General features: G+C 38.2%; 1 protein-coding gene across 8 annotated transcripts in view; it reads right to left on the bottom strand.

Annotated features, from left to right (window-relative positions):
• Nucleotides 1-27,672, bottom strand: part of KLF12 (KLF transcription factor 12) — a 442,889-nt gene that overhangs the window by 333,190 nt on the left and 82,027 nt on the right. Inside the window, exon 1 of one of the 8 annotated variants that reach the window (XM_047859558.1) lies at nt 22,738-22,852. The exons of the other annotated variants lie outside the window; for them this stretch is intronic. The gene's annotated coding sequence lies outside the window, so the exon portion shown is untranslated. Of the gene's footprint in view, nt 1-22,737; nt 22,853-27,672 lie in introns of those variants that run through there. 8 annotated transcript variants of the gene reach the window in all.

Below are 27,672 nucleotides of genomic sequence, written 5' to 3' on the forward strand. Positions count from 1 at the left end.
TAGATACACTGTCATATATAAGATTATAATCATAGTACTATATTGTAAAGGGAAAGGGCCATTATAGAGGCAATGTGCTTTGTAGAATAAACAATCTCTAACAAACTCATACCCAATCACCAACCATATTTCAGAGAAAATACTTCCTGAATTCCAACTTCATATTCTAACCAATACCCAGCCAGATAGTAAACTCTCCTTGATTTAGCACCTTGTGTCCGTTTAATGGTTTATACATTTAATTGTCTTTCACTAGCTATAGATGCAACAGATGTTTTTGTTTTCCCAATAACCAAAGCAATAGACGAATACCCGTATCATTTTGTCAAACTCAAAAATTTCTTTGTGATATGCTAACAGCCCCGGTGATAAAAGCAGCAATCAGCTGGCCTACAGCAGGAAGAGTACATGGGCATTTGAGAGAGTGAACATGTAGACGATACATGCAGTACAAAGTTTCCAATGAAATTTTTGGTCTCCAGATGTATTTCCTCTTCTTTGACTTTACAAGTATCTTATAAAATAATTGGCAATATAAACAAGTTAGTGCTATTCATTTAAACACTACTTTAAAGAGATGAAATTATTTATTTTAGGCAAATTTGTTTTTCTGAATGAAAATACGTTAAGAAAAATAAAAAGCTTAAAACATAGGAAACTGGTAAAAGGCCCAAGTAATTAGATTTGTATAGATTAAGTTATTTAAGCTTCAATAAATTTCAAACATTTGAGACTCTACACAAAACAGCACCCACCTCCCTGACTCTTCCCAAACTTTAATAACTCAGTGTCTAACTACATTAAGTTCTCAGCATAAATAAGGTGAAAGAAATCTCCCTTTATAACATAGCTCGAAGAGAAAAAAATCTCTGCTGTTTACTAGGCTGACATTTACTTTGATCTCTTGCAGACCCTTTCAGGTAACAACTTATATATATAATAGAGTTAAAAAGCAAGTAAACTCCTTTGGGATAAAATACCTTAGAAGTCATGAGCAAATGCAAATAAACTGAAAACACAAGAAGGCATCTCTATTGCTTGCCTTTCCTAAGTTTGACAGCAGTGTTTTAAAATACAGGTGAGGAAATCGTTCAATTTGGCTCTGGTACTTGGAAAGAAGCTGAAAGCAGTTTAATAACTAGAGTAAGCTGAAGCCATATGTCTAAAAAAACAAATTCAAAGACAGCAAAAGGAAGTGCCTTTATGCAAATGTCATTCCATCCCAACTACTTCTATTTTCCAAGAAGAATAACCTGTGCTGCTGACCTACCCAGAGGAAGGATCCAAATCCATCCGATGCCCCATCTACTGCTATAGCTTCAAAGTCGGTTCTTAATTGCGCAACTAACAGGCTATAAACATTAGTAAATTACACACGTTGGACATTTCAGTTTCTTCATAGGTTAAAAAAAAAATCCATGAATAGTCTAAGTAGCTGCAAAGGTTCTGATATTTCATTGCCACGTGGTTATGTAACCCCTAATAATTTACTAACATATACTGAGCATGAAAGATACTCCAGGGAATTGAGAATCACACAAATTCATGCTCTGCCTTTTCATAAACAGTCATTGTCATAACTACAAAATAATGTAGATTATATCATCAATCAATAAGCAATGAATAAGGCAATGAAATGCACTGGACTGATGTGAGGAGATAAACAAATGTCTACAGATAAACAGTTAAATGAAGACATCAAGCATGCACATCAGGCATCCAATTTGATTACTGCCACATACAATCAGTCTTCCAGAGTCCCCATGATAGGAAAGAAAATAGTATTTGGAAAAATGCAAATGTGACTCCCTTAAATAATTTAGATTTGCTAAAATGGTCCCAGTAAAACAGCTGAAGTTTGGGTACCCTTATTCAAAACATGACTTTATTAATAACTGTCAAATGAAACATTTCGACAAATGTCAATTTCATATTTTTATTTTTATAAAATTATTATAAGTGATTACACATGGATTGCAAATGCAGCTTAAAAAACTATCTTTAAGACTTTAAGGAAAAAGAAGAAATGATTTTGACATTAGAGGAAAAACAGGTTTAAAGGAACTTGGCAACAGTTCAATTACCAAAATATATGTGTAAAAAATAAAGAAAGGCGGAAGAGGAAAGAAAACCAGTTATTTTAATTCCAAAAAAAAAAAAAGTGAAAGATTTGCAAATCAACTTCTTTTTTAGCTTCATGCTTTTTTAAATTAAACTTCATATAATTCTCCTTGAAGCTTAAATTGCATAGTGAATAAGAATCGCCTTAGACACTAAAAATGGCTAAAAGGTCCATTTTATGTCATGTATATTTTACCACAATTAAAAAATAAAAGTAAAGAGAGATTTAAAGGTTGATGTGTTTATAAAATAGGGAAGGAATGGTTTACATCTCTGCAACTTACATATACTTGCACATATTTCCAAGTTAGACACAGTCATGTGAAAATACACAGATTTAACTCTACTTTTGCTGTTGGAGGACAAGCATCAGGTCTTATTCATCTTTGAATTTCCAATATTTAGAAAAGTGCTTTGCACAATATGGAAAGCTGGAACCTGGCAAATAAATAACACATACAAAGAAAATGGCTGAAACAGTAAATTTTATGTTCACTTGACCTGGAAGCAAATATCACTATCATTCACCCTGGTTCCTATCCAGGTAAATCTAAACATCAATTCTAATCTTCTGTCATTTGTTTTCTGGGACACGCAATTTTTAAATTTCCTAACCACTCTAGGACCCACGGGAGGCCAAACGGTGTAGAAAGGAGGGACCCATTTGTGCACTGTGTCGATCAGCTTGTCCCACAATGAAGTCAGGTGCCCTGTGAAACTTGTCAGGTTCTTTCCTGTGTGAATCGCCACCTAGAAATGTCAGGGGCCTGCCTTGGGTTTCTGACAGGAAACAGGGCCACACCGAAGTGCAAATTCACACGGAGGGGAAGCTACGGGGGCTGAGACTGCATCCACAGCAGAGCAGACAGAACAAGCAAGTCAGGGCTTTACTTGAAAATAAAATGGAATCAAGAATCACCAAAGAAATGGGCAATGGCAAAGAGATGGAAAATTAGTTTGACCAAAAATACAAATCAACTGTGTATCAGTAAACCTAAGGATAGCTTTTCTCTCAGCTAACAGAGGAATATGCTAAGAAGTTTGAAGGCAATGGAAACTCAAAGCAAATCTATTCCCTTCATACTTTCAGGGCTTCCTCCCTAATGCGTGCTTTTTTTTTTCTCTCTCTCTTAAGCTCTCACACTCTCCTCTTTACCACCCTCACCCCCCTTTTTCTCCATCTAATTATGCATCTCAAGGAAATTCCCTTACTCCATTATGTACATTCATTTACCAAGTCCACCCTTTGGGGCTGGGGAGGGGAGAAGCTTGAGAGGAGAGGTAAATACTTAAGATCTGTCCTCCTACAACTTGGGTAAAAGGCAAAGCAAGCTAAGGAGAAAAACTCTGTATATTTGGTTTTAATAGTAAAACTCAAGATAAAGATCCCCTAAGGCTATTTTTAAATGCCCATAAAACCAAAACAGCGGTTTCCAATTCTTCATTTGGTGACTGGAGCTTTAGATAATAAGAATTTAAAGTAAACGTTACATTAAGTCAAACAATCAGTAATTGGATCTATAAGCCGGAAATGAATTTTTAAAGGCTGGTTTTTGTTTTGTTTTTAAACTTCAAGGACTTTAAAATTTATCTGTCCTTTGTAAAGAAATAAGAAAAAGTGAGATATCACTTGGAATCAATTAAATCAGCCAATTTAAAACTAATGCCCATTACATCCATTGATAGGAAGTGATAGAAACGACCTTATTCCTAGGTTGCCTCTGGCAACACCAACTACCCAGAACCCTTTTACAAGCACTTATGTTTCAAGAATCAAAATAGTTGACAGTCTTTGACACACTAGTAACATTCCTGAATTAATCCTCTTTCCTCTCTTAAAAAAAAAAAGGAAGGAAAAACCGCATGTGTAAAAAGCTCATTGAAACACTATTTGTAACCTAAAAACTAGAACCAGTTCATGAAAAGGAAATGGCCAATTATGGTAAATCAATGTAATAAGACTATTATGTTGCCATTTATAAGCTACAATCAATAAAAATAGGAAAAAAGCAGTATTAAGTAAAAATGACCTGCATATGAAGAAGAATTAATAAAATATATGAAAACATTTGTTAAGTGTAGTGTGGTGTTCTGCATAAAGTTTTTCCCCATCTTAATTTGCATTACTGATAAAACTTTGTAATGTTTTCCTAAGAAACTAGAGATACAATATAAATTTTTGTAAGCATATTTCCTAATATTAGTTTTAAATATTAATAGGGGTGCCTGGTGGCTCAGTCAGTTAAGCATGTGACTCTTGATTTTAGCTCAGGTCATTATCTCACAGTTATGAGATCAAGCCTCACATTGAGCTCCACACTGACAGCTCAGTGCCTGCTTGGGATTCTCTTTCTCTCTCTCTCTCTCTCTCACTCTCTCTCTCTCTCTCTCTGCCCCTCCCCTGCTTGCGAGCACACACGCTCTCTCTCAAAATAAACTTTAAAAAGTAATAAAAAAAATATATTAATCGATTTCAAATAGCAACGTTTATTGCAAAGAATATAAAGATTAATAAGGTCACTCCTAGAATTTGTCTTAATATGATAAATAATACAATAAACATGGTTCTTACATAGAAATGCATCAAGATTTTAAAATGTTCAATTAGTCCTCACCTTAACAGGAATTTAGAAAGCACTGTGCTAGGTGCTGCAGAGAATTACAACGTATATGAGAATCACATCATTATATAAGCTTATTTTATATATATAAAATAAAGTGTGAACATTTTCAATTTTTTTTTAAGTTTATTTATTTATTTTGAGAGAGAGAGCAAGCATGAGCTGGGGAGGGGCACAAAGAGACAGAGAGAGGGAACGAAAGAATCCCAAGCAGGCTTCATGCTGTCAGTGCTGAGCCCAATGTGGGGCCAGAACCCATGAACTGTGAGATCATGACCTGAGTCATGATCATGACTGAGTCACCTGAGTCAATCAGGAGTTAGATGCTTAATCGACTAAGCCACCCAGGTACCCCTCAAAAATTTTTTAAAAGGAACGTAAGTTACATGACCAATTACAAAACTCTAGAGAAATAACCCGCAATAATAGATGACATATAAAAAAGGAGTTCACACTTTTCACTAACATTAGTAGTAGTTAACATTCCCTGAGTACTGATTTCCAGACACCTTGCTAAATGTTTTACCCAGTTACCACTTCATACAAGACTACTAACTAGATGCTCTTAGAAACTGCACTTTTTAGATGAGGAAACTGAATGTCCCATAGGAAATAAAACTTGTCCAAGGTTACATGGAGGACATCCAACCAAAAATACAGGGTGAACCTGGGACTTGAACCAAGTTCTGATCCTTTCTTGCTTACTTTCTCCATAGCTGAAAAGAAAAAAAAAAAAAAAAACAACTTATAAACCACATAAAACCAGGACTTTTATTTATATTTCTTTATATAATCCCACTAGATTTGCTTTCCTCAGTTTATTTTTAATCAGCTCTTACAATGGAAGAATTGCTTAACTATATAGAGGACAAGAAAATTTCACCATGATTGGTCATCTATATCATCTTCAATGTGTTTCCTATTAAGTGTTTCCAACTACATAGAAACTTTATCTTCAAAATCATAAAATTAATACAGGCACGTCTCCTGATCATATTTCCCCTTAGGTCAGACATAGCTACGTCATGAATAATTCACCAGAATATACTGGGTCAGATATGCTTTTTATTTTTTTATTTAGTGCAGAAGCCACCCAAGATTTATAAGTATGTAGGAAGACCTATTCATGGATGTGGGCATCTCGGGTACCCAGTATCATTCCTACTATTTGTTCCCAAGTAGTTTTCTATGCACACGTCTCACCTATGCACCAGCTGAGTCTGAGCCTCTAGGAAGGGCCTTGCATTCCAATGTTAACAGCACCTTCCAATTATCTCCTGGGCAGATAGCTCCCTTCCTAAGTAAAACATGCAGTTCCCTATGAGTTCAGTTCTGTAACTTTATTTCCTAAAAGCATGGCTCACCAAGTCTTAGCTCTCGGCCACACTTAAATGCACAACCAGGGCCAAGTGGGCAAGGCAGTGGGTGGAAAAGCATGGAAAGGAAGGAAGGTGCTGCAGATAGACCCTGAGTCATCCACGGAGGGGTCAAAGTGATTTGGAATGCTGTACGTTCTCAAAAATAGATCTGAATTTTCTCCGCAAAACTCCACAGACCTTTTTATATTACATTAAATGCTTTAAGTCGTTATTTGTCTTGAATCACCCAAAGAAACTGATGCCCTCAGAGATCTGGACCCTGGCACTAGAATGAACCCCAGGCAGGGCTGAACAGTGGAAGAGAGGGTGTATTTGCTTTATCCAGGATGCTGGAGGGCTTACTGGAAAACCAAAAACAAAAGAGGAGATATTACCAACAGGAGTCCACTGAAGATCAAAGGGATGCTTCTTTGGGATAAAGCATACAAGTGACTTCTTCTGAAAAGAAGTCACTGGAGAAGAACTGAGAGTAGTAGACATTGCTTGCCCAGCACTGTAGGATTTCCCTGCCATATTATTGCCTCATATTTCCTCTACCTGCTTCCACTCTGTATCTTTGTGTCCAGTGAAATACCAATTCCTTTCATTAGCACAAGGATATCTCACCCTCCCTTAAGATGGCCCTTAACAACAACAACAAAAAGATGGCCCTTACCAAAATTTTAAAACATCTGCATGAGGAAGAGATAAAAAGTCCAAACAGCTCCACTATTCGAGAACAAAACCTGGCTGTCATTTGCTCACCTCCCACCCCCTCCCTTTATCTGGCCCACTTCCAATCCATATAAACTAAAGAAAATAATCATATTCTACAGATAACATTCAAGCCACTTAGCATCACATCTTAGAAACTTAGGGCAGACCATCAAGAATACATTTATATGTTAATGGAAACCACAAAAGTAGCACCCCCCCCCATATCCCCACCTCTCTTTTCTTTGGGGGCAACATTTAAGCTAACACAGTACTAAAGGCTTTTGCAAGATTTGTCTCATTAAAGTCCCAAGTCTGGATATAGGTACTCTTGTTAGACCACCTTACAGATGAGCAAACTATAATTTGAAGGTAAAAATCTTGCCTAACATCACAGAGATAGAAGCACGTGATTAAGGCAGGACTCAACTTCACTCTCCGCAATTCCAAATTAAATTTTGAACTGCTATATTGTACTTTAAGTTGTTAAAATCTACTTTCTACCCTTTCAATATGTGAAAGCACTATATTTAGTAAAAAGGAGAAGAAGGAGTAAAGGAAGAAGGAGAAGGGAAGAACTGAGTACCAACGTGTACAAGGCACTATGCTACCTCCTGGAACTACAAAGGATTAGGGAGAGTTCAAGTCTTCATGTGTTCATAGACTCCACAGTCCGCCATTCCTTCCAGAGGGAAACTTTCTCTGGTCCACCAACCTCCACCTTTATGCTCTCTCAAAATTCTTGCTCACTTTCTGCAGAATGCCTTCCATAACTAATTCTCCTTATTTACTCAATCAGTCCAGCGATGCTGTTGTAGTTCCTACTGTATGTGACTTAAAATTCATTCCTGGAATTTCTTTTGTTTGAATGGCTTCGTTCATTAAACTAACATTCAAAAAATACTGACATGGTGTGTTCTACTTTGTTCTAAATGACCAGTTGTGCCTACGATACACGGCATATTGAGTATCAAGCAGAGTATAAAATTCAGTTTGACAGGGGGGATCTCCAGTACAGAGAACTGGATTAATCTTTTTTCTAGGTTTATGAGAAACAATAATCATAGGTCTCTTTTAGTTTACTTACAGAATGTGTATATGTTACTGGTAATAATCTACTTGTGTGAGGCACACAAACATTCATTAATAAAAATAATCAGTTTGATTTAAATCATTGCTGTAAAAGAAGTATGATCCTCTACCAAGGCAGAATTTATTACTTTTTGTATAGATCTTTAATATGCTACCTGTTGAGTCACGGATGTAATTTTCTTTCATCTATAAAGCGAACATTAAAACAACAATAAAATAGCAAAATAGTATCAGTAGAATATAAGCGATATTACTTAATATGTACTATTTTTACAGTCATACCAAAAAATCAGGTGACATTTATGTTATTTAACAAAATTAACTAAAATACATATAAAGTCACTGACAAAAAAAAAGCAATATTCAATTTGGGCGATTAATTTAAGAGATTTAAATATGTTCTTCCATGTTGCAGTAAAAGATTAGAAGATTTTTTAAAAAGCATTTTCAAGATTAAATTACTTAACTGGTAATTTAGTATTCCACATGATTGTTTTCCAATAAGCACAAATCTTATTTAAAAAAAGTGTGCTTTGAAATTTTTTATTTGGTTATAAATACACCTATTTCCACAGATTAAAAAAATCTACTTTAAATGCTAGGCTAAGCAACAAACTCAAGTCCTCATCTTCCTCTTTCTAGTCATTACTTCAGGCAAATAGTTGTAAATAATCGATCACCTTTGGGGAGGCTTATGAGCCAAGTAATCTCCTTACTGAGGTGGGAAGTCAAACAAAATGATGTCCAAGGGTCCATCAAGACCAGACTTTCTTAATCAGAATTCTGTGCACAAGTGTGCAGAACCCCAATCAAACTGATCAGTTTCCTTATTTCTTCCATAAAATCCACAAAACACTTTTAATATATTTTTAAAAATACAGTTTGAAAACTAAAAAGAAAACCCTGTGATGTGTAACAGGAACTTTCAAACCTGTTCAACATGGACTCTTCTTGAGTGAAGGACTTTCCCTTAATGTATCTATATAACTGAAGACAAACTTTTGGAAAACCAGTATCATTAAGCCTTAGAGAAGGTCTTGAAACAAACTTTTTTAATCTGTCAAATTTTCTACAGAAATGCTTCACCAGCTGACTGTACTGCCCATGACTCCTAGCTGACGATGACTGAACTAACTGCCTATTCCCATTGGGCTATTCTGGATCCTGCCACTTGCCACCCTCGGCTACCACCTATCCAGGGTTCAGGGTCAACTCAATGCTTACTTTCTCCATGTCCCGACATATTTCACCTGAGTATTGTTCAACCTTATCCATCTTATATACAGCCCCACCCTTCCAACTCGGACCTATTTCTTCAGTATGTTCACCAAAGCTTATAATTTACTTCCTGATTATACTGTCATAAATATGGATTACCTAGGTCTGAAGTTTCGTTTCCACAACAAGACTGTTAATCCTGCATCTGACACTTCTTTATCCCTGGAAATTCTTGGTATTCAGTAAATACTTGATAGCTTATTGATAAAAATAGAACTACGTTTATATGGACGCTTTTTCTTTTTTGGTTTTCCAAAAAAATATCTGAATTTTAAATATGATATATGTTTAATGTTCCATTGTTTTTATTCTTTAAAACTCAACTTTTTGTGGTGCGCCTGGGTGGCTCAGTCGGTTAAGCATCCGACTTCGGCTCAGGTCACGATCTCACAGTTTGTGAGTTTGAGCCCCACAGCAGGCTCTGTGCTGACAGCTCAGAGCCTAGAACCTGCTTCAGATTCTGTGACTCTCTCTCTCTCTCTCTCAAAAATAAACATAAAAAAATTGTAAAAAAAAAAAAAAAAAAAAACTCAACTTTTTGTATCAACCCTAAATAATGCCTCAGAAAACATCAAGTACTAATTTCCTAGACTGCAATGCCCTGTTACTAAAAGTGCCAACTATATATGCTAACCATTCAAATATTTTTCTTATCTCTTCTTTGTTGAGTAAAACTTGACACGCACGACACAAAATAAAACTAGCACTGCCAGCCCTTCTAAAAATTACTATTTATTGTATAATGCAAACATTAAAAAAGCTTTGCCCTCTTTTTCTGATTGGAAAAATACAATGTGCATATTCTAAAACCTTCAAAAAATGCCTAGAGGTATAAAAAAGAAAATTAAAACCACTTGAAATAGTAGTAGCAAAGAGTAAGCAATGTTACCATATTTGGTATATGCCCTTTCTTACATGTATACACATATACAAAAGTACAAATTCCAGCAGCTACTCTTAAGTCGTGGCTCCACTCTCCCTATTGGTGTGACCTGCGGTATTTAGCCTCCCGATGCTTCTGTTAACTCATCTGTAAAATGGGGCCAATACTATTGACTCAGAGCAATGTTGTGATTATTAAATGAGATAATCCATGTAAAGCACTTGGCAAAGTATCCAACGTACAGATTTTCAATGTTGTTACACAGTTGACCCTTGAGCAATATGGGTTTGGACAGCATGGGTCCACTTACACACACACACACACACACACACACACACACACACACACACACGTTTCCTTTCAATAAATACAGTACCGCACATGCGTTTCCTCTCACAGTTTTCTTAATAACATTTTCTTTTCTCTAGCTTACTTTAGTGTAAGAATAAGGTATAGAATACGTATAACATACAAAGTTTGTGTTAATTGACTGCTTATATTATCAGGAAGGTTTCCAGTCAACAATATGCTATTAGCAGTTAAGTTTTGGGGGACTCAAAAGTTATATGTGGATTTTCAATTGCACAGGGCATTGCTGCCCCTAAACCTATGTTGTTCAAGGATCAACTGTATATCCCTGATATTAATGCCATTTGGTAATCTGCTTCCTTGAACTGAAAATACTTCAGAAACTTGCCCGTCAATAAATTCAGTTTTGTTTTGTTTTTTTAAGTAAACTCTCCACCCAACCTGGGGCTTGAACTTACAACCCCACGATCAAGAGTCACATGCTATGCTGACTGAGCCAGCCAGGTACCCCAAGATTTTGTTTTCAACAGCAGACCAGTGTTTCTTCTATCAATGTACCATATTTATTTATTGGACATTTTGCTTGCTTCACAATGTTTAATGACAACAATACTCTGTGGACGTAACTGTAGCCAATTCTTTGCACATATTCATAATTATAGTTTTGGAATAAATTCCTAGAAATAGAACTTTTGGTCCAAAGGTTACTCACATTTTAAATGTTTATACATACTTCCACAGGAAAGTAGAAGTTTACAACATGCTTCAAAAGTGCACATACATGCATATTTACCATAGCCTCCCCAACATCTGGAAAAGCCATCTCTTAAATTTACGCATTCGAACAGCAGAAAAAATGGTTCTAATTTGTACTTCCTGGACTACCGGTAAGATTCAACATCAATTCATTGGTTTACTGGCCATTTGTATGTCTTCTTTTGTGAAATCCCTGTTTAGGTCTTTTCCCATCTTTATACTGGGGCAGCTGCCTTATTCTCGTTAAGAGGTTTCTTCCTTAAAAATATGAAATTTTCAAAGGGGCGCCTGGGTGGCTCAGTCGGTTAAGCGTCTGACTTCGGCTCAGGTCTCACGATCTCACCACTTGTGAGTTCAAGCCCCGCATCGGGTTCTGTGCTGCCAGCTCGGAGCCTGGAGCCTGCTGCAGATTCTGTGTCTCCTTCTCTCTCAGCCCTTCCCCCCACTCATGCACGTGCTTGTTCTCTCTCTTTCTCTCTCTCTCAAAAATAAACATTAAAAAAGATTTTTCTTTAAAAAAAATTTTGAAATTTTCAGGGTACCTGGCTGGCTGAGTCTGTTAAGCGTCCAATTCTTGATCTCAACTCAGGTCATGATGTCACTGTTCCTGAGTTGGAGCCCCATGTCAGGATACACACTGTCAGTGTGGAGACTGCCTGGGATTCTCTCTCTCCCTCTCTCTCTCTCTCTCTCTCTCTCTCTCTCTCTCTGTCTCTTCCCTGCTCACATGCTTGCACTCTCTCTCTCAAAATAAATAAACTTAAAAAAATAAAAAAAAATTTATATATGCAATTTTCATTGTCACATATATTGCAAAGTGTTTTTTTTCCCAGTTTACAGCTTGTCATTTAAATTTACCAAATATTTATTATACAGATGAGCTTAATGTTTTAGTCAAATATATCTATTTCTAATTTACGATTTATGGATTTGGTGTCACTTTTTAGAAATTTCTTCTCCATACAAGATTTATAAAGGTAATCACCTAAATCTTATTTTAGTACCTTTTATATATTACTCTGATTCAGTTTTTATGAGGCAAAGTATTTAGGGAGATGTATTTGAAATCTTAGAGTATTATTTCTGAAAATATCTCAGGTTGGACAAAGCATAATGCTGAGCCAAACCACTGTATTAAGGATGATATAGAAGCGGCTTTATCTAAGCTTCCAGAGGAGAATACTATAAAAAGGCACATCATATACGCTGCTTCATATTTTTAGCAATTAACTTTTATCCCAGTCCATCTACCTCTGTTCTGCTTTCCAGGCCTATTTATCCCACAGCTTACTTTACATCTGTACTCAAATTACTTCCTCAGGGAAAATGGCCTCACAAGGTGCCTATTATAAAGCGCTCAGAATTTTCCCCTTTATTCTGTAGCAGACCTCAGTTGGAAAAGATACATTTATTTTGTTAATTTGATTCCCTGACCCACAGCAGAGATGACCATTTTTGATCCTCACTGCAGGACACGTGAATAGGTGCTCAAGGGAGGAAGGGGAGTTTGTCTTGTTTGTGTACATGTGTTTATTTTTCTAACAAAAATGGAAAGTCAGATTGAAACCAAACAAAGCTGGCATACAGACCTGCTTTGGAAGTAACCACTCTTCCTCACACAGTTTCAGAAAAGCTGAAGAGGCTCATGGTCATTCTAAAAATTCATTCCGGATAGGCTGAAAAGGGAATATATATTTCATCCTAGAATGATCGGAATTGTGTTACCTTTTTTTTTTTTTTTAATGTTTATTTTTGAGAGAGACAGAGACAGAGGGACAGAGTGTAAGCAGGGGAGGGGCAGACAGAGAGGGAGAGTCAGAACCAGAAGCAGGCTCCAGGCTCTGAGCTGCCAGCACAGAGCCTGATGCTGGGCTCGAACTCACGGACTGCGAGATCATGACCTGAGCCGAAGTCAGATGCCCAACCAACCGAGTCACCCAGATGCCCCCTGAACGGTGTTATTTCTGTATCATTTCATGCTCTTAAAAATATGTAAATATCAGCATCCTTTCAGATGCTCTGCAGCTTCAAATTATATACAAAAGATATAAACATTTGATGTCGAAAACTGGTAATCGAAGAACAGTGACACAAATCTGTACAGGGTTTGCAGTTTTCTGAGCTGTTTTATAAACATTATTACACTGAGTATTCACAAGTTAGTGTAGGACAGAGATTTTCCAGTCAGGGAAGGGACTCAACCGGAACTAACAAATCTACTAAGTGGAAGAACTTGAACCCAGGATACATGCCACTCATCCAGGCGGGCACATATTTAGCTGCCCCAGCACACAGCCCAACCCCACCTCCAGCTTCCCTGAGTGCTCCCTTCTTCAATGCCTAGCATGCATCACCTCCTTAGGAACCATCTCGAAATGCACGCTCTCTAAATCTTCACAGATTGCACTCAGACCATGTTGCCAATGTATTCTGTCAGTACCTAAATACTCCATGGTCTGTTATTTGGCATGATGGGCAAATCTCTTTTTCTCCCACTTGTAGATAAATCCTTTGAAGACACTGTTAGTTCTTCAAAGATAAAAGCTTTTTTAACTTCCCACGGTGCCTAATGTAAGAGTTAAATAAACTGATTTTAGTAAACTGGAACACGAGGTTATGTTCCAAAAAATGAAAACAAGCTATTTTTAAAGGCCGTGCCAGATACTACCCCAGAGCCGGTACCCCCACACCCACCTGCAGGCTCCCAGATCCGCTCATGGGGCACAAACACAAGAACACGCCCAACAGGAACACAGCGTTCCCAAGGTAGGCTGGAGGTTTTTAAACCTGAGGAGGTGGCAATATTTTTCCTATCCCAAGACCAGGGGAGCGGCGCCTGGAGGCCTTTCTTAACAAAACAGGTTTTTCATGTTAGCTTCTGCCCCAGCAGGAGCTGCAGGGTGGGGCAGGAGAGTCCAGGAAGGAAGAAAAGTGCTAAGTGCAGACAGCTGGGAAAGACCCTTTCCCTCCCAAAGATGAAATCCCCAAAAACTTCCCTTATGGGATCTTCCAGCACAACGAAATGTGAAAGAGTAAGGAGGTAAGGGAAGAGGAGAGACAGTGCCTTCTCTCCCAAGACAAGACAGCTCTCGCGTCGATGAATTTGTAGCCCAGATGTCAACTTTGCCATGGTGTCTATTTTTATCTTTGTGACGTGAGAGTAAAAGATGTTCATTTTCAAAACCCCAAACTACTTCCTAAAAGAAAAACTTCCACAAGCATCTGTTTTTCTTCTTCTGTATCAAAAGTGTCCTTATACTTACATAAACATGTGTGGTTATATCTGCGACCCAACCTGCTAATTCACCTGAAGGAATGGATTTCCTCTCAACACATAAGGTCCCATTCAGAAACCCTAGGCCAAGTGCATGCATTCATCCTCAGAGCCTCAATTACGCACAAGACATCCAGTCGCCACAACCAAAACCCACGGGACACACCAATTCATTGCACATGAGAATGCATCAACTTCTGCTCTTAAAATCATTTCCTAAGACGCACTTGCCAATATTTAACTCATTAACACTGCAGACCCCCATTTTTAGCACTCTATTTACATTTTGCAACCTCATGCATTTTCTGGGTAATGAATAGATCCTGTGGTCTCTAGGTCCCAACTAAGGAGAACAACATTATGATAATGTTGACAGTTCACAATTATGGAGAAGCCAACTTTAAGGTAATGTTTCTTTAAAACAGAAAATGTGTAAACTAGTCATGGGTGAGGAATGACCCAGGGACTGGGGAATAGTCGCGAATGCTATCCCTGTTGTTCTCTTTTCCCGAACGGAAACACAATTCTCTTATAGGCCATAGTTAAGGCATAAGCAAATGTAAGGTACAAAGTCAGCACTATTAAAAACCTGTTGGGGGCAGGGGTAGCCAATAAAAGGGTAGCACAAGCAAGCTTGACAGAGACGGAACCATTCTGTACCTTGACTATGGTGATGGTTACATGAATACCTGTGACAAAACTGCACGAACTATACACATACGCACACATAAATAAGCGCATGTAAAACTGCCAGAGTCTAATAAGCTCTGCAGGTTGTACCAGTATCTTGGCTCGGATACCACAATATAGTCACACAACATGCAACCAGAGGGGGAAACCAGGTGAAAAGATATGAGATCACCCTGTATTTATTTAGGGGTGGATTGGGGGAGAATTCCTGTCAACTTATAATTACTTAAAATTTTTTGAGAAGAAAGCCAGTCAGTTGCAAACACTGTTTGCTATACATACATACATACATACATACATACAGTCAGGCATGTATTCATTCAACCAACATTTATTAAGCATATACTATTGCTTGGCACTGCTCTACATTCTGGAGCTACAGACACTAAAATGATTATATTCCTTGATCTCTAGGAATTCACAGCCCAGATATCCACTAAGAAAGTTGTGTGCAAAGGAAAGCGAAGGTTACAATGGTGCTCCATACAAAGAAGACACATAATGGTCTGTAATTGGTCCAGATCATAGTCAAGCTTGACATGAAAGCAAATGTATTTGCCAATCACAGTTCCCTTCATGAAATAAATGATTATGTATGGTCAATATAAAATGGTCATATTAATTAAGGTTGACATCATTAAAAATCTCAACCCTTATGAGAAGTTTTTCCTGAAGGTATTTCTATCTTAAGAGCAAAGAACGTTCAGTTACAATAAGGTAAATACTTTCATAAGAAGGGGGGTGGTGTTTGACTTCAAAACCTCAATGTTTCTTTTCAATTCCTTTTTGAGATACATCTTTGAGATGTTATTAAAATTGTTCAAGGAAACTTTACAGCTTAGTTTAAAGCATGTGGAACTGAGGGAGGGTAGCCTCCCAGGAGAAGAAAAAATGCTTGATATTTTTTATTTTTATTTTTTTGAGAGAAAGAGAGAGAACAAGCAGGGGAGGGGCAGAGGGAAAAGGAGAGAATCTCAAGCAGGCTCCACACCCAGTGCAGAGCCTGACTTGGGGCCAGAACCGTGAGCTCGTGACCTGAGCTGAAATCAAGAGTTGGACGCTTAACCGACTGAGCCACCCAGGTGCCCCTGGGCCTCAAATTTAAACATCTGTAACTAATGAAAGAACATTCACCTGGAATAGAGGTTACTATTTTTCAAACTACAGCCATGGATTCACTTTCTATGTTGTGTGTGTCCCTGGACAAGTTTTGTAAAAGCAGACAACTCCATTTTAAATTAATATGATCTTTTATTTAAGAGATACTTTCTCTCTGATTCTGATTAATTCTGAATTAACGGTATTTCAATACTTTACTTTAAATCTGTTAATCTTTCTGCCAAGTTGGTGTAATCAGATCCTGAGGTTCCCCCACACTTCTAATGTTGTATCTGAAAAATGTGACATAAGAAAACATAATTCTGTAAAAAATTTAAAAATAAGAAAAGAATGCTATTATTAGGCTTTAGCTTTACTGAAGATTTATTACAAAAATATTACTTTTGGAAATAGGCAAAAATGAAAAAAATAAAGGACCAATGTTAGGTTTCAAGAACGTAATACCATTAAGATAAAGATGAAAATTCTACATATATCTTTGGACTTAGCTTGGATGATCACTGGACTTAAGGAAGGAGGCAAAGATGGAAATACTACATGTGAAACTGTCAGTTTACACACAGCACCACCCTGTAATTCCCCAAAACGTTCACAGAGAACCTACCATCCAGAAATTCAATATAAAACTGCCTTACCACTATTGATATATAAAGAATGTAGTATATGGCTTGTTCAAAACCCAAACTCAATAATGTCAAAACCTGAGTGTGGTGCTAAACAGGCACTGTAGTTGAAAGAATTCATATATTAAAATAAATAAATGGTAAACCAGACATATAGGTACCTTCATATAAACTTTGCCTTAAAAAAAAAAGGCCATTAGAATATCACGTCTGTGAAAACTTAATCTGTCGCAGACTATGGGAACAACTTATCATCACTTCACTTATTATTTTTTTTTTTTGAGTCTACCATGTACCAGGCATAGTGCCAAATGCTAAAAATTCAAAGGTCATCCAGAGTCGACAGGCTTCCTGCCATCATGGAGAACACCTACAAGGAAAAGGGAAAGGAGGCCCCATGCTCTGTACCACCCACCACTCCTGGAAACAACTGATGCCTGAGGAGATACACTGGATGCCTACAATCCTGGATCAGGTCAGATTCCAGAACCTCAGGAGCCTACCAAGCAAGAACAGTTTCGGGAATAAAATCAATTTCCAGTACTATGAACTCAGTGCTAATATCAGTATGCCTACAACTTCTCTCCCTTGTTTTCAAACCACTTACGATGAATAAGAGACACTCTGAGTACCTCATTTAGATACACTGACTGCACTACCTAACAAAGCTATGGTTATTAATAAGCGTTTTCTCCACAATTTCTTTGAGAGCTGCCCTCTCTGCCTAAACACACACTACGTACAATATTAAGTCATTCAACCCAGGTTTCTAACAGATGACTGAGATAGTCAAAAACGGTTCATGCCGAGTATCTAACAATCCTTGCCTCAGCAAAGCAGACCAGAACAAAAACCTGCTCTTTTGATTTCCCTTCACCCTCTCCAACATTTTTTTGAAAGCTTGACATCATCCTTGACCCCTCCTCTTCCACCCAGATCTTTCCCATTTGCGAGTTGCCAAGTCCTGTAGGTTCTGAAAATGACTCTCAAATTGAGCCCTTCTTTTCTATTTGCACTGCCACCACGTCCAGAATGGCATTAAATAAAATCCGCAATACAACGCAAACTGCATCTTGGGGTGCTTGGGTGGCTTGGCCGCTTAAACATCCGACTTCTGCTTGGGTCATGACCTCATGGTTCGTGGGTTCAAGCCCCGCATCGGGCTCTGTGCTGACAGCTTGGAGCCTGGAACCTGCTTCTGGTTGTGTGTCTCCCTCTCTCTGCCCCTCCCCAGCTTGCTTGCTCAATATCGCGCTCTCTCTCTCTCTCTCTCCCAAAAATAAACACTAAAAAAAAAATTAAAACAACGCAAACCGCATCTCGAATGTCATCCCCTGCCACGTACACATCTTACCCAGCAAACATACTCATACTACTTTGGCACACCTTTCCTTCTTATAGCACCTTTGCTCACACTGTTCCTCCCACCTGATATCTAAAAGAAATCTCATCCTTACAAATGAGCTCTTAAGCAACCTCCTCAAAGAAACCTAACTCTACCTAATCTATGAACCCCCACAGTATGCTTCGTATGATTCATGAGCCTTGCAGTGTTGTTCCTTTGCCTATTTATTATGGAAGTATTTATGTAAGGGTAAGATTGCCCTTGTCACACCCAGGTCAAGGATGTATCTTCATTGCTCTTTTGTGAGTACTGTGCCTCAGCTGGGGCACTGTACACAGAGGAATAAATAAACATGTATCAAATGGAACTGACCTTGAATATTCATGTTAAGATACCGACTTATTCTCAAATGCAAGCACTATATAAACGGGGCTAATGTTTTGATAAGTAGGAGGACAGGGACTTCAGTAGTTCAGCTGATTACGGCAACTGTGATTTCCTAACCTTCATTATCAAAATCACCAGTATCCAGAGCTCAACCTCATGAAAAAGGATCCAAATTCAAAGATACAGTAACAGAATTCCCCAGATCGCTCAGTGACACACGTATATACATATCCCAAAAGTGAGGTAGGAAGTCCACAGGGCAAAACAGTAGTTTTTCAGCCATGAGTCAGAATCCCTTGGTCCAATCATGCCTCCACACATGTTATTGTGTGAATATATGCAAGGTATATAAATTTTCTGCACTGTAATTTCATCATATGCAAAATAAAGATTGTAACATTGTATCTTCCTCATATAAAACATGTATGTGCTAAGTTAGTGCCATGTAAGTGTTTGCTATTATTATTTTCTGTAACGTAATGGTTTATTCATAACTTACTTAAATATTTAGAATGAGATTATCTACTGGTTAATTCTTAATAGATAAGCTGTCACGTGCAATTAGCAGCATAAGGACCCAATTCTGAAAATGGATCTGACCTGGTAGCATCTCTCCCTGCCAGGCAATATTCCATGTTTTTACTGTAACAATGATACCAAAAGGTCAGGAAGTCTCAAAGATTGCTCAAAAGAAGCAAACCCAGCACAGGATCTCTGTTTTGATTCAGCTATGTTGAACAATGTTGGAGGTAGGGTTCTATGAACCCTAGTTACCAGCCAGAGCTTGAATTGACTGAAAGACTTAATGGATTGCTGAGTCTTAACATCAATTAAATAAGACCTGATAAGTATGTCCAAAAGAGTAATAAAATAATTCAGAAGGACCTCATAAATATGTAACATTAAATATTTGCGATGTGTCATTCAATCAAACAGATAAGATCTGTGCTTCACAGAACAGGAACTCATAAAGCATTTAAATGAATATGAGCAAAGCATTAACTGAGGCACAAATTAAACCTGAGACAGCACAATGATCTCCACTGGCAGGAAGACTTTCTAGTACATAGGTATGTCAGGAGACACGGCAAAGTAAGAAGAAAAAGAGTAAAATACGAATCAGAGATTCAAGAAAGCAGCAAAGATTGGTCAAGATCTTTCTCAAGATTATCCAAATTAAAAAAACAACAAAAGAAGGAAGAAAGGTAAATGAGATTCCATGCATGTAAGTAACGTCTGACTAATTGAATGAAAAACCTCTCCACAAGGTTAAACTGAGATTTCCTTCATGAAATATTATTTTTTCATTAAGTCTATAAACTTGAAAGATTGGATGAAATAAGGGTCTAGTGCTGCTCAAGCTTTTCTAATTATCCCACTAATGGCCAGAAGGAAAATAAAATTAAGACCCTCATTTTTTGACAGATTAAACCATTTCAAACATCAAAAATTAATGCACCCAAATGCTTCAAAAGAACAGAATATGTTTAGCGATGGCTAAATACGGGTGTGGGGAAGGAGGACAAGGAAATGATAATTTACAGTAGCTTGATGGAGGGTCATTCTGTGACGACACAGGAGCAATGAAACAGAGACAACTACAAAAATCCTTCCAACTTCCCGATAAACACAGAGCAGTTACCGCTGGGAAAATGTAAACTTACCTGTGTGTGTGCGTGTGCGTGTGCGTGTGCGTGTGTGTGTGTGTACATACGTACACTCTTGGTTTTTGTGATGGTTTCAGTGATTCTTGATACTTTACTAAAATATAGTAAATTCTAATTATATGAGTTTCTTGGTCCTCAACCATGACAACTAGCAAAAGCTACCCAGCTCCCTTATCTAAAGAGCACTGAGTAATTAATTAATGCAAAGAAACACAAGCACTAGATACTGTACAAAGACATTGTGGGTTTAGATTTTCTCTTAGGAAGAGTTCCTTGAGGAAGGTTTGTATTTCTCTATTCAAGGCAATATTTATGTCTTCAATAAAGACTAAAATTGTAAAAACTGGGCAATGGATCTAGTTATAATAAATTTGGCAAGTCCTCACAGCTGTTTAGGCTGAAAGAAGAGAGTGGGAGAACATTATATCCATTAAACACTCCTTAAGTGTTCTATGTTTATAGACAATCTTATAAGGAATTCTGCATCCATTCTTATTCAATACACAATACTTTTCAGCAGATCATATTTCATTTCTATGCCTTTTTGGCAAAATGAAAAAAAAAAGATGTGGTCAATAAATGAATAACTTCTCCAGTCAAAACATTAATAAAAAAACCTTCTTATACTTTGCCCTCAGATAAATGACTCATCAGAGTGCCCGGGGAAAATAAACTACCTCACAAAAAGATCAGTGAAAGAGAAAAACCTATCAGTCCACAAACTGCAAAGGAATGAAAGGAAAACCACCCAGAAATAAGGCCTCTTATTCTACAGTCTGACTACACATGCTTTTACCCTCTGCCTCTACCAAGCAGTACTGTTTGCGATCTCTAATTCTGTATCCACAAAATGAATAACTAAATGCCTGCTTTACAATATCCCATCAACTACAAGCACACCTAACAGCCAGATCTTCATTTTTAAAACCATTCTCCAATGACAGGAACCAGGGCTCCTTGAAAAAATGGCTGATTCTAGGACTGAGACAGGAGATATACAAGATGACTATGCAGCATCTTGTAGTGCTAGAGTGTAGAGAAGTAGGAAAAGAAAGAAAAGGAAGGAATGAAGGGATGAAGGGAGGGAGGGAGGGAGGGAGGGAGGAAGGAAGGAGGGAGTATAATGGCAGTTTGTCAAAGAGATACAAACGCCAACTAAGAGTTACCAATGACCAAACCTAGAACAATTTAAACAACAAAATAAAGTAGTATTAGATTATAACCTAAAGTATAAAATATACACAAGTCCACATTTACATAAATGTGTAGACAGATAGACAAGCAGATAAATAAGAAGAAAATTTCATGAGCTATAAAGAATTCCAACTAATTTTTGTATATACTTCATCCTCAAGAAAGTAGAGCAGAATTCCCGACTCCTTAAGTGTCAGGAACACATAGGGGCTCCTTAAGCTCAAGGAACAGTAAGGAAGAAGGAAAGGGAATAACTTTACAGTGGAAAAACCTGACAGACTCTATCTCAGGCAGGTAATCAAGGTCATTGACAGTGATGCCATTTTGACAGTCAGTACTACTGATTTGATGTAATGACAGTGGCACTTTATCTCTGTGGTCCTCCTCTCGAAACCTGTAACCCCAGACTAATCATGAGAAGGGCATCAAAGACCACTTGGAGACATTCTACAAAATATGTGGCCTGTACTTCTCAAACTATCAAGGTCATCAAACACACAGCGAGTCAGACAAACTGTCACAGCCAAAAGAAGCCAAAGAGACATGACCACGATATGTAGCATGGGATGCTGGATGGAATCCTGGGATAGAAAAGGGACAAAGGATAAAAACTGAAGCGATATGAATCAAGTATAGACTTCAGATTGATAAAAACGTATCACTGTTGGTTCACTAACTGTAATAAATATACCATACTAATGTAAAACACTAGTAATAGCAAGAACTGGGTATGGGGAATGTGAAAATTCTTTCTTCACAATTTTCTGTAAATCTAAACCTTAAAAAAAGTAAAGTTTATTTTTTAAAACGCCTGCCCCACCTTCTAAACAAGGCTAAATTTTTAAATAAGTTATGGAAGGGGAGCTGTTGTTCAATGGATATAAAGTTACAGATACACAAGGTTAGTAAGTTCTAGAGATCTGCTGCACAACATAGTGCATATAAGTAACAATATGGTGTGGTACAATATGGTATGCTGCACAACATTACAGTACAGTCAGCAATACAATTAAAAATGTGTTGAAAGGGTAGACTTCATTTTAAGTGTTCTTACAAAAAAGGGGGTAAAAAAGCAGAGGGACACAAACTCACGGAGGTGATGAATATGTTTATTACAATGATTAAGGTGATGGTATCATGGGCGGATGCATATATTCAAAGTCATCAAATTAGTATATACACTTTTTTATACCTTATCTCAATAAAGGCATAAAAGAAGTTTATGGAAGTACTTTGTTCACAGGCTACAAAAAGAAACAACCTATCGCATTTTATTTTGAAAGGCCAACAGAGATTTGTTTCTCACCTGAAAAAAGAAACTATGGTCCGGTATGACACTGGGCGGGTCCTTCAAAGCGGATCACAGGAGAAAAAGAAGTTACCCAAAAGAAATTACGAATTGGAAATGAATCACGTCAGGATGTTCACTTCTTGACTAGAGTTGAGACCGTGTGCAGAGATACACTGTAACCACTCTACCAAGGAATGTTTAGTCAGCACTAACAGAAATAATCTCTATGTAGAAAACATGATGACGATTGTTGTACCACAGCTACTTTCATCTCCTCGCCTTACTACTGTGTTTCTATACAGGCAGAGAATACTTCTACTTCCTTGCTATGCCACTATAGCTATTAATTTTATTTTTTATCTCTTTACTGTCATTGATTCCCCTGTAAGTTATTTTAACATTCTTTGCTTTCTTTGGAAAGAACTGCTAAAAAACAGGGGGGAAAACAGAAATTAACATACATATTGGTTTTGAAAATCATAGTTATAGGAAGTTCACTTGGATCTCATGCAACATAGGTCTCTTCCCAGCATCTTTTCAGAATCGGCTCTCCTTAATCCCAGAGAAATTCCGCTGAGTCCACGTGTTTGGGTAAGGATGTCTCCTCCCCTCCAAGCCAGGAGTGGGCATATGACCCTGGTCTAACCCAACCGAGTATTCTCCCCCTGGTCACCTTGGTTGATTTAGGGAATGGGTGACCAAGCCAAATGTTGTCATCAAAAAACTGCTTGCTCTTTTTCTAAGAATATAAAAGGCCTATAGTGGACTCGATCAGCAGCCACACTGTTGTCACATTTTAATAATCCGAGAATAAAGCAAGCAGAAGCAACAAACCTGAAAAATGAATACAGAAACAGAGTACCGGTGACATCATTTCAATTGCTCCCTAATGCAGTATTTAAAAACACCTTCACCTCTTGGATGAACCCATTCCGTGAGCCAACAAACAATAAACTGGCTTTGAATTAAGCGAGCTTGAGTTGGGGTATCAGCTGAGGTTGGATACAGATGCGAGTGTCAGCATACTTAAAAGGACGGTGGCTTGGGCATGACTGGAGTAGTTCTGTCTCTAGCGTTCGGAATGCAAAGTCAGGCAGTCAACAGCTGGAACACAATACTGCTCCCCTAAGTCCTATAGAAACCACCACCATTCCCAGAGTCTGACCTCACCCAGTGGTGGTTTATGACAGTTAGACCTCCAGCCATTGTATCTACATTCCACACAATAGAAATAAAGAAAGGATGAAGAGGTGAAGCAAAGGGAGTGCACTGGGTGACTTGAGAGGGAGGCTTAGAGAATGCTTACTTACATCCACTTACATCTCACTGGCTGGGACTCACCTGGCCACATACAAAGGCTTTACTTTGGGCAGCCAGGCACACAAGTAAAAAAACTCTTATCACAGAAGGAGGAAAGAATAGATATGGTGTGGACAATCAGTCTATGCCACAGCTGGGGTCCTATAATTTCCAACCAAGACAATTCACATAAATCCTATGGCTCCATAGTAGGTATTCTTTCAATGACTGTATTTTTTAAAATTTTTTTTTTTTTCCAACGTTTATTTTATTTTTGGGACAGCGAGAGACAGAGCATGAACGGGGGAGGGGCAGAGAGAGAGGGAGACACAGAATCAGAAACAGGCTCCAGGCTCCGAGCCATCAGCCCAGAGCCTGACGCGGGGCTCGAACTCACGGACGGCAAGATCGTGACCTGGCTGAAGTCGGACGCTTAACCGACTGCGCCACCCAGGCGCCCCATGACTGTATTTTTTAAAAAGGGACCAAGAGAAACGTTAAGGCATCAAATCATTGTAGTACTTATGTTCTGGAAATCCCACACGACAATGACACACATTTAGAGTTCAGCAATATTAATATCTGATTTCATAGGTGAGAAAATTAACATTGTGGGAGTAGAGCTTTATCATGTGGCCCAAAGTTGTTACAAATTCAGTAAGGATTAAAATCTAGACTATATAGAGAAATTCTCCAAAGAAAAAGACAAGAAACTCAATAGAAAAAAGTGGTAAAACATATGGATAAATGATTGACAGAAAGGGAAATTCAAATGGCCAACGAGAATATGACTTTTGGGTAAAGAAAAAGCAGACTGATTATACACATTGACTTTCGCTCTCTTCCCAATTCAAATAAAATGAGAAGTAATAGATTTTTCTTTAGGCATAGAATGTGGGATGAGTCAATAACAGGAAAAAAGAATTGGAAAGGCAAAAAAAACAGATGGAAGAAAGGTAAATGATTTAACAGACCCTAGAAAGCTGAATACAGTTAGGCCAATTGTGAGGAAAACCGAGAAGCAATATGACTTACCCAAAAAAACCTTCCAAAATCTGGGAAGCTGTCAGCTCCATATGACTCTAAAAATGGCGGTAAAATTTAGCTAAAACAAGGGAGAATGGTTGGCAATCCCTCTAAAAATTAGTTAATCTCCAGATATACTACCTTGGTGAATACAGTTAGATGTCTACCTTTCCTAATCCTAGAAGACCAGCAGTTTATTCTCTGTATAGAGTAAAACCTGGGGCCTCTACTGAGATATGAGGGACACCACGTGGATGAAGGAATCATGTAGAGAACACAGTGAAAGAGGGAACAGTGTGTTGAGATGTCCAGTTTTCTTCTTGTTCAGGTTGCAAACCTCATGCCTGGCCTATTCCTGTTGGCAGGAGTCTGGAAGGTCTTTCTATAGAGAACCTAATTAGCCCTAGAATCAAGCCTACAGATATTTCCTGCCACAGGGGCTCAAAAATCGGTAGCACAGCTGGTGACTTTGCTGAGAGTGTCCACGAATCTGCTGAGTGCTCCAACCAGAGATGACAGCAATTATCAATGCATTCAGAAACCAAGAAGAGGATGTCATTTTGAAAAGATTACTCTAAGAATCAAAACAACAAAAAAATGTTTTAGAAATTAAAAATGATAGTAAAAGAAGGGAGATAATAAATAAAAGGATGGGAAGACTCTGAAGACACCACCTACCACAAAGTAGAATAAAAGAAAATAGGAATAAAATAATAAAAACATTGGAATATCATTCCATAATATCCAACATCTGAATATGGGAGGTAAAAAGAAAATTGAAAATGGAGATGAGGACGGCATCAGCCAGAGACCCCCTTGCTCCCCATTTTCCTTCTCTTACGTCAAGAACTGAATAGGTGATGAAAATAAATTTTGAGATGGAACTCTTTGGAGGAAACAGTACCCTGGATCCTCTGACATGTGCCAGTGCAGATGCTTGTTTATCTGAACTCAGTAAATGAGTGAATTTGGGTAAAAAGAGATTTCTGTATTTGGGGGAAAAATCTGTAAAACAAGGATTTATGTTTTATCATTTACAAAATGATAGGACCAGCTGAGTACCCTGCAAAACTTGAAGAAAAGAGGCTACACAGAGGCACATCACTGAGAAATTCAGAACATTTAGAACAAGAACACTTGTTCCTGTTCTACAAGTTTTCAGAGACAGAAAACTCATGAGTCAGAGGAGAAAAGGCCATTAACAAAGGTACTAGGGGTCATAATGGCATCCAAACAGAAGGCAGAATAATGGAATGCCCTCAGAACCCCAAAGGAAAATTATTTTCAATCCTGAATCCCAGATCTGACAACACTATCAATTAAGTACAAAGGTAAATATATTCTTAACATGCTAGATGTCAAAAATGTACCTCTCCTACAATCTTGCTCCTCAGGAGGATAGGCATAGCAAAGAAAGGAACAAACAAAGGAGGAACCATAAGATAGGAGACAGAGGGCACAAAAAAAAGGAAAGGATGGTCGTGGGACCCCAGGCCAAGAGCTGTGCACAAGGCTGAGTAGGGCTGAACGCCCCAAGGATCTGACACAACTTTCTGTGACTCTGAATGCACAGAGAAAAGTATCAGACAACTGGGGGATTAAGCAGGGATGAGAATGCTCAAAATTCAGCAACCATGGAGCACCTGGGTGGCTCAGTGGATTAAGCGTCTGACGTCTTGTTCAGGTCTGTGGGTTGGAGCCCCATGTCGGGCTCCACGTTGGAAGCATGGAAACTGCTAGGGATTCTCGCTCTCTCCTCTCTCTCTGATCTTCCCCCACTTGTACCTTCCCTATCAAAACAAATAAATGAACTTGGGAAAAAAAAAAGAAAGAAAGAAAAGAAAACTCAGCAAACAAAATCAGAGGATAAAATCTATAGGAAGGGAAAAGTAATCATCATAGCACAAGTGTGAGAAGCACCTCTAGAGGTATACTTAGGTAAACATTTAACACTGATTTCATCAAGGCTGAGTCAACTACATTGGAGAGACAAGAAAGCTGTGTGCTTGGGGGAATGGAGATGAAAAGGGCTAAATCCACATGTTACACACTGGGAGGTCCACAGATAAGGCTAACACTAAAGGAAATAAAAGAAAGAAAAAGCAATATAAACAAGTTATTCAGAGATACAATGCTTAAAAATCAAAAGAACCTGTACAAGTTGAGAAAATTTCCTTAGAGGATGGAAAAACAGTGGGGGGGGGGGGGGGGGCAGCAAAGAATTGCTGCTTTGTCTTCACAATCTCTGTTGGTCAATTTTGACTTTGTAAACTATGTGCAAACAAAATCTTGATGAACATCAAAACTAAAAGATAAAATGAAGAAAATTTCTGATAGAAGCAGGAGGGTATTCCACGTGGAGTAATGAACAGTGAGGAGACCTAATACGTATCAGGGGTCACAGGGAGCCACGGGGGTCAAGACCGAGAACACACTGAGTCCAACCACATGGTGTGGTGGGGCGTGCAATTTACACAAGAAGAGTTGACACCAAAGAGGATGTGAACCCATTAGAGATTCTGAGCAGAGGACCCATGTGACAAGTTTAAGAGGATGAATCTTAGCAAGCAGGGAAGTTGGCAAGTGAGAGGCAGAGACTCCAGTCAGAATGGCATTTCAACCATT

The sequence above is a fragment of the Prionailurus viverrinus genome, chromosome A1 (assembly GCF_022837055.1).
Source record: "Prionailurus viverrinus isolate Anna chromosome A1, UM_Priviv_1.0, whole genome shotgun sequence".
NCBI lineage: Eukaryota > Metazoa > Chordata > Mammalia > Carnivora > Felidae > Prionailurus > Prionailurus viverrinus.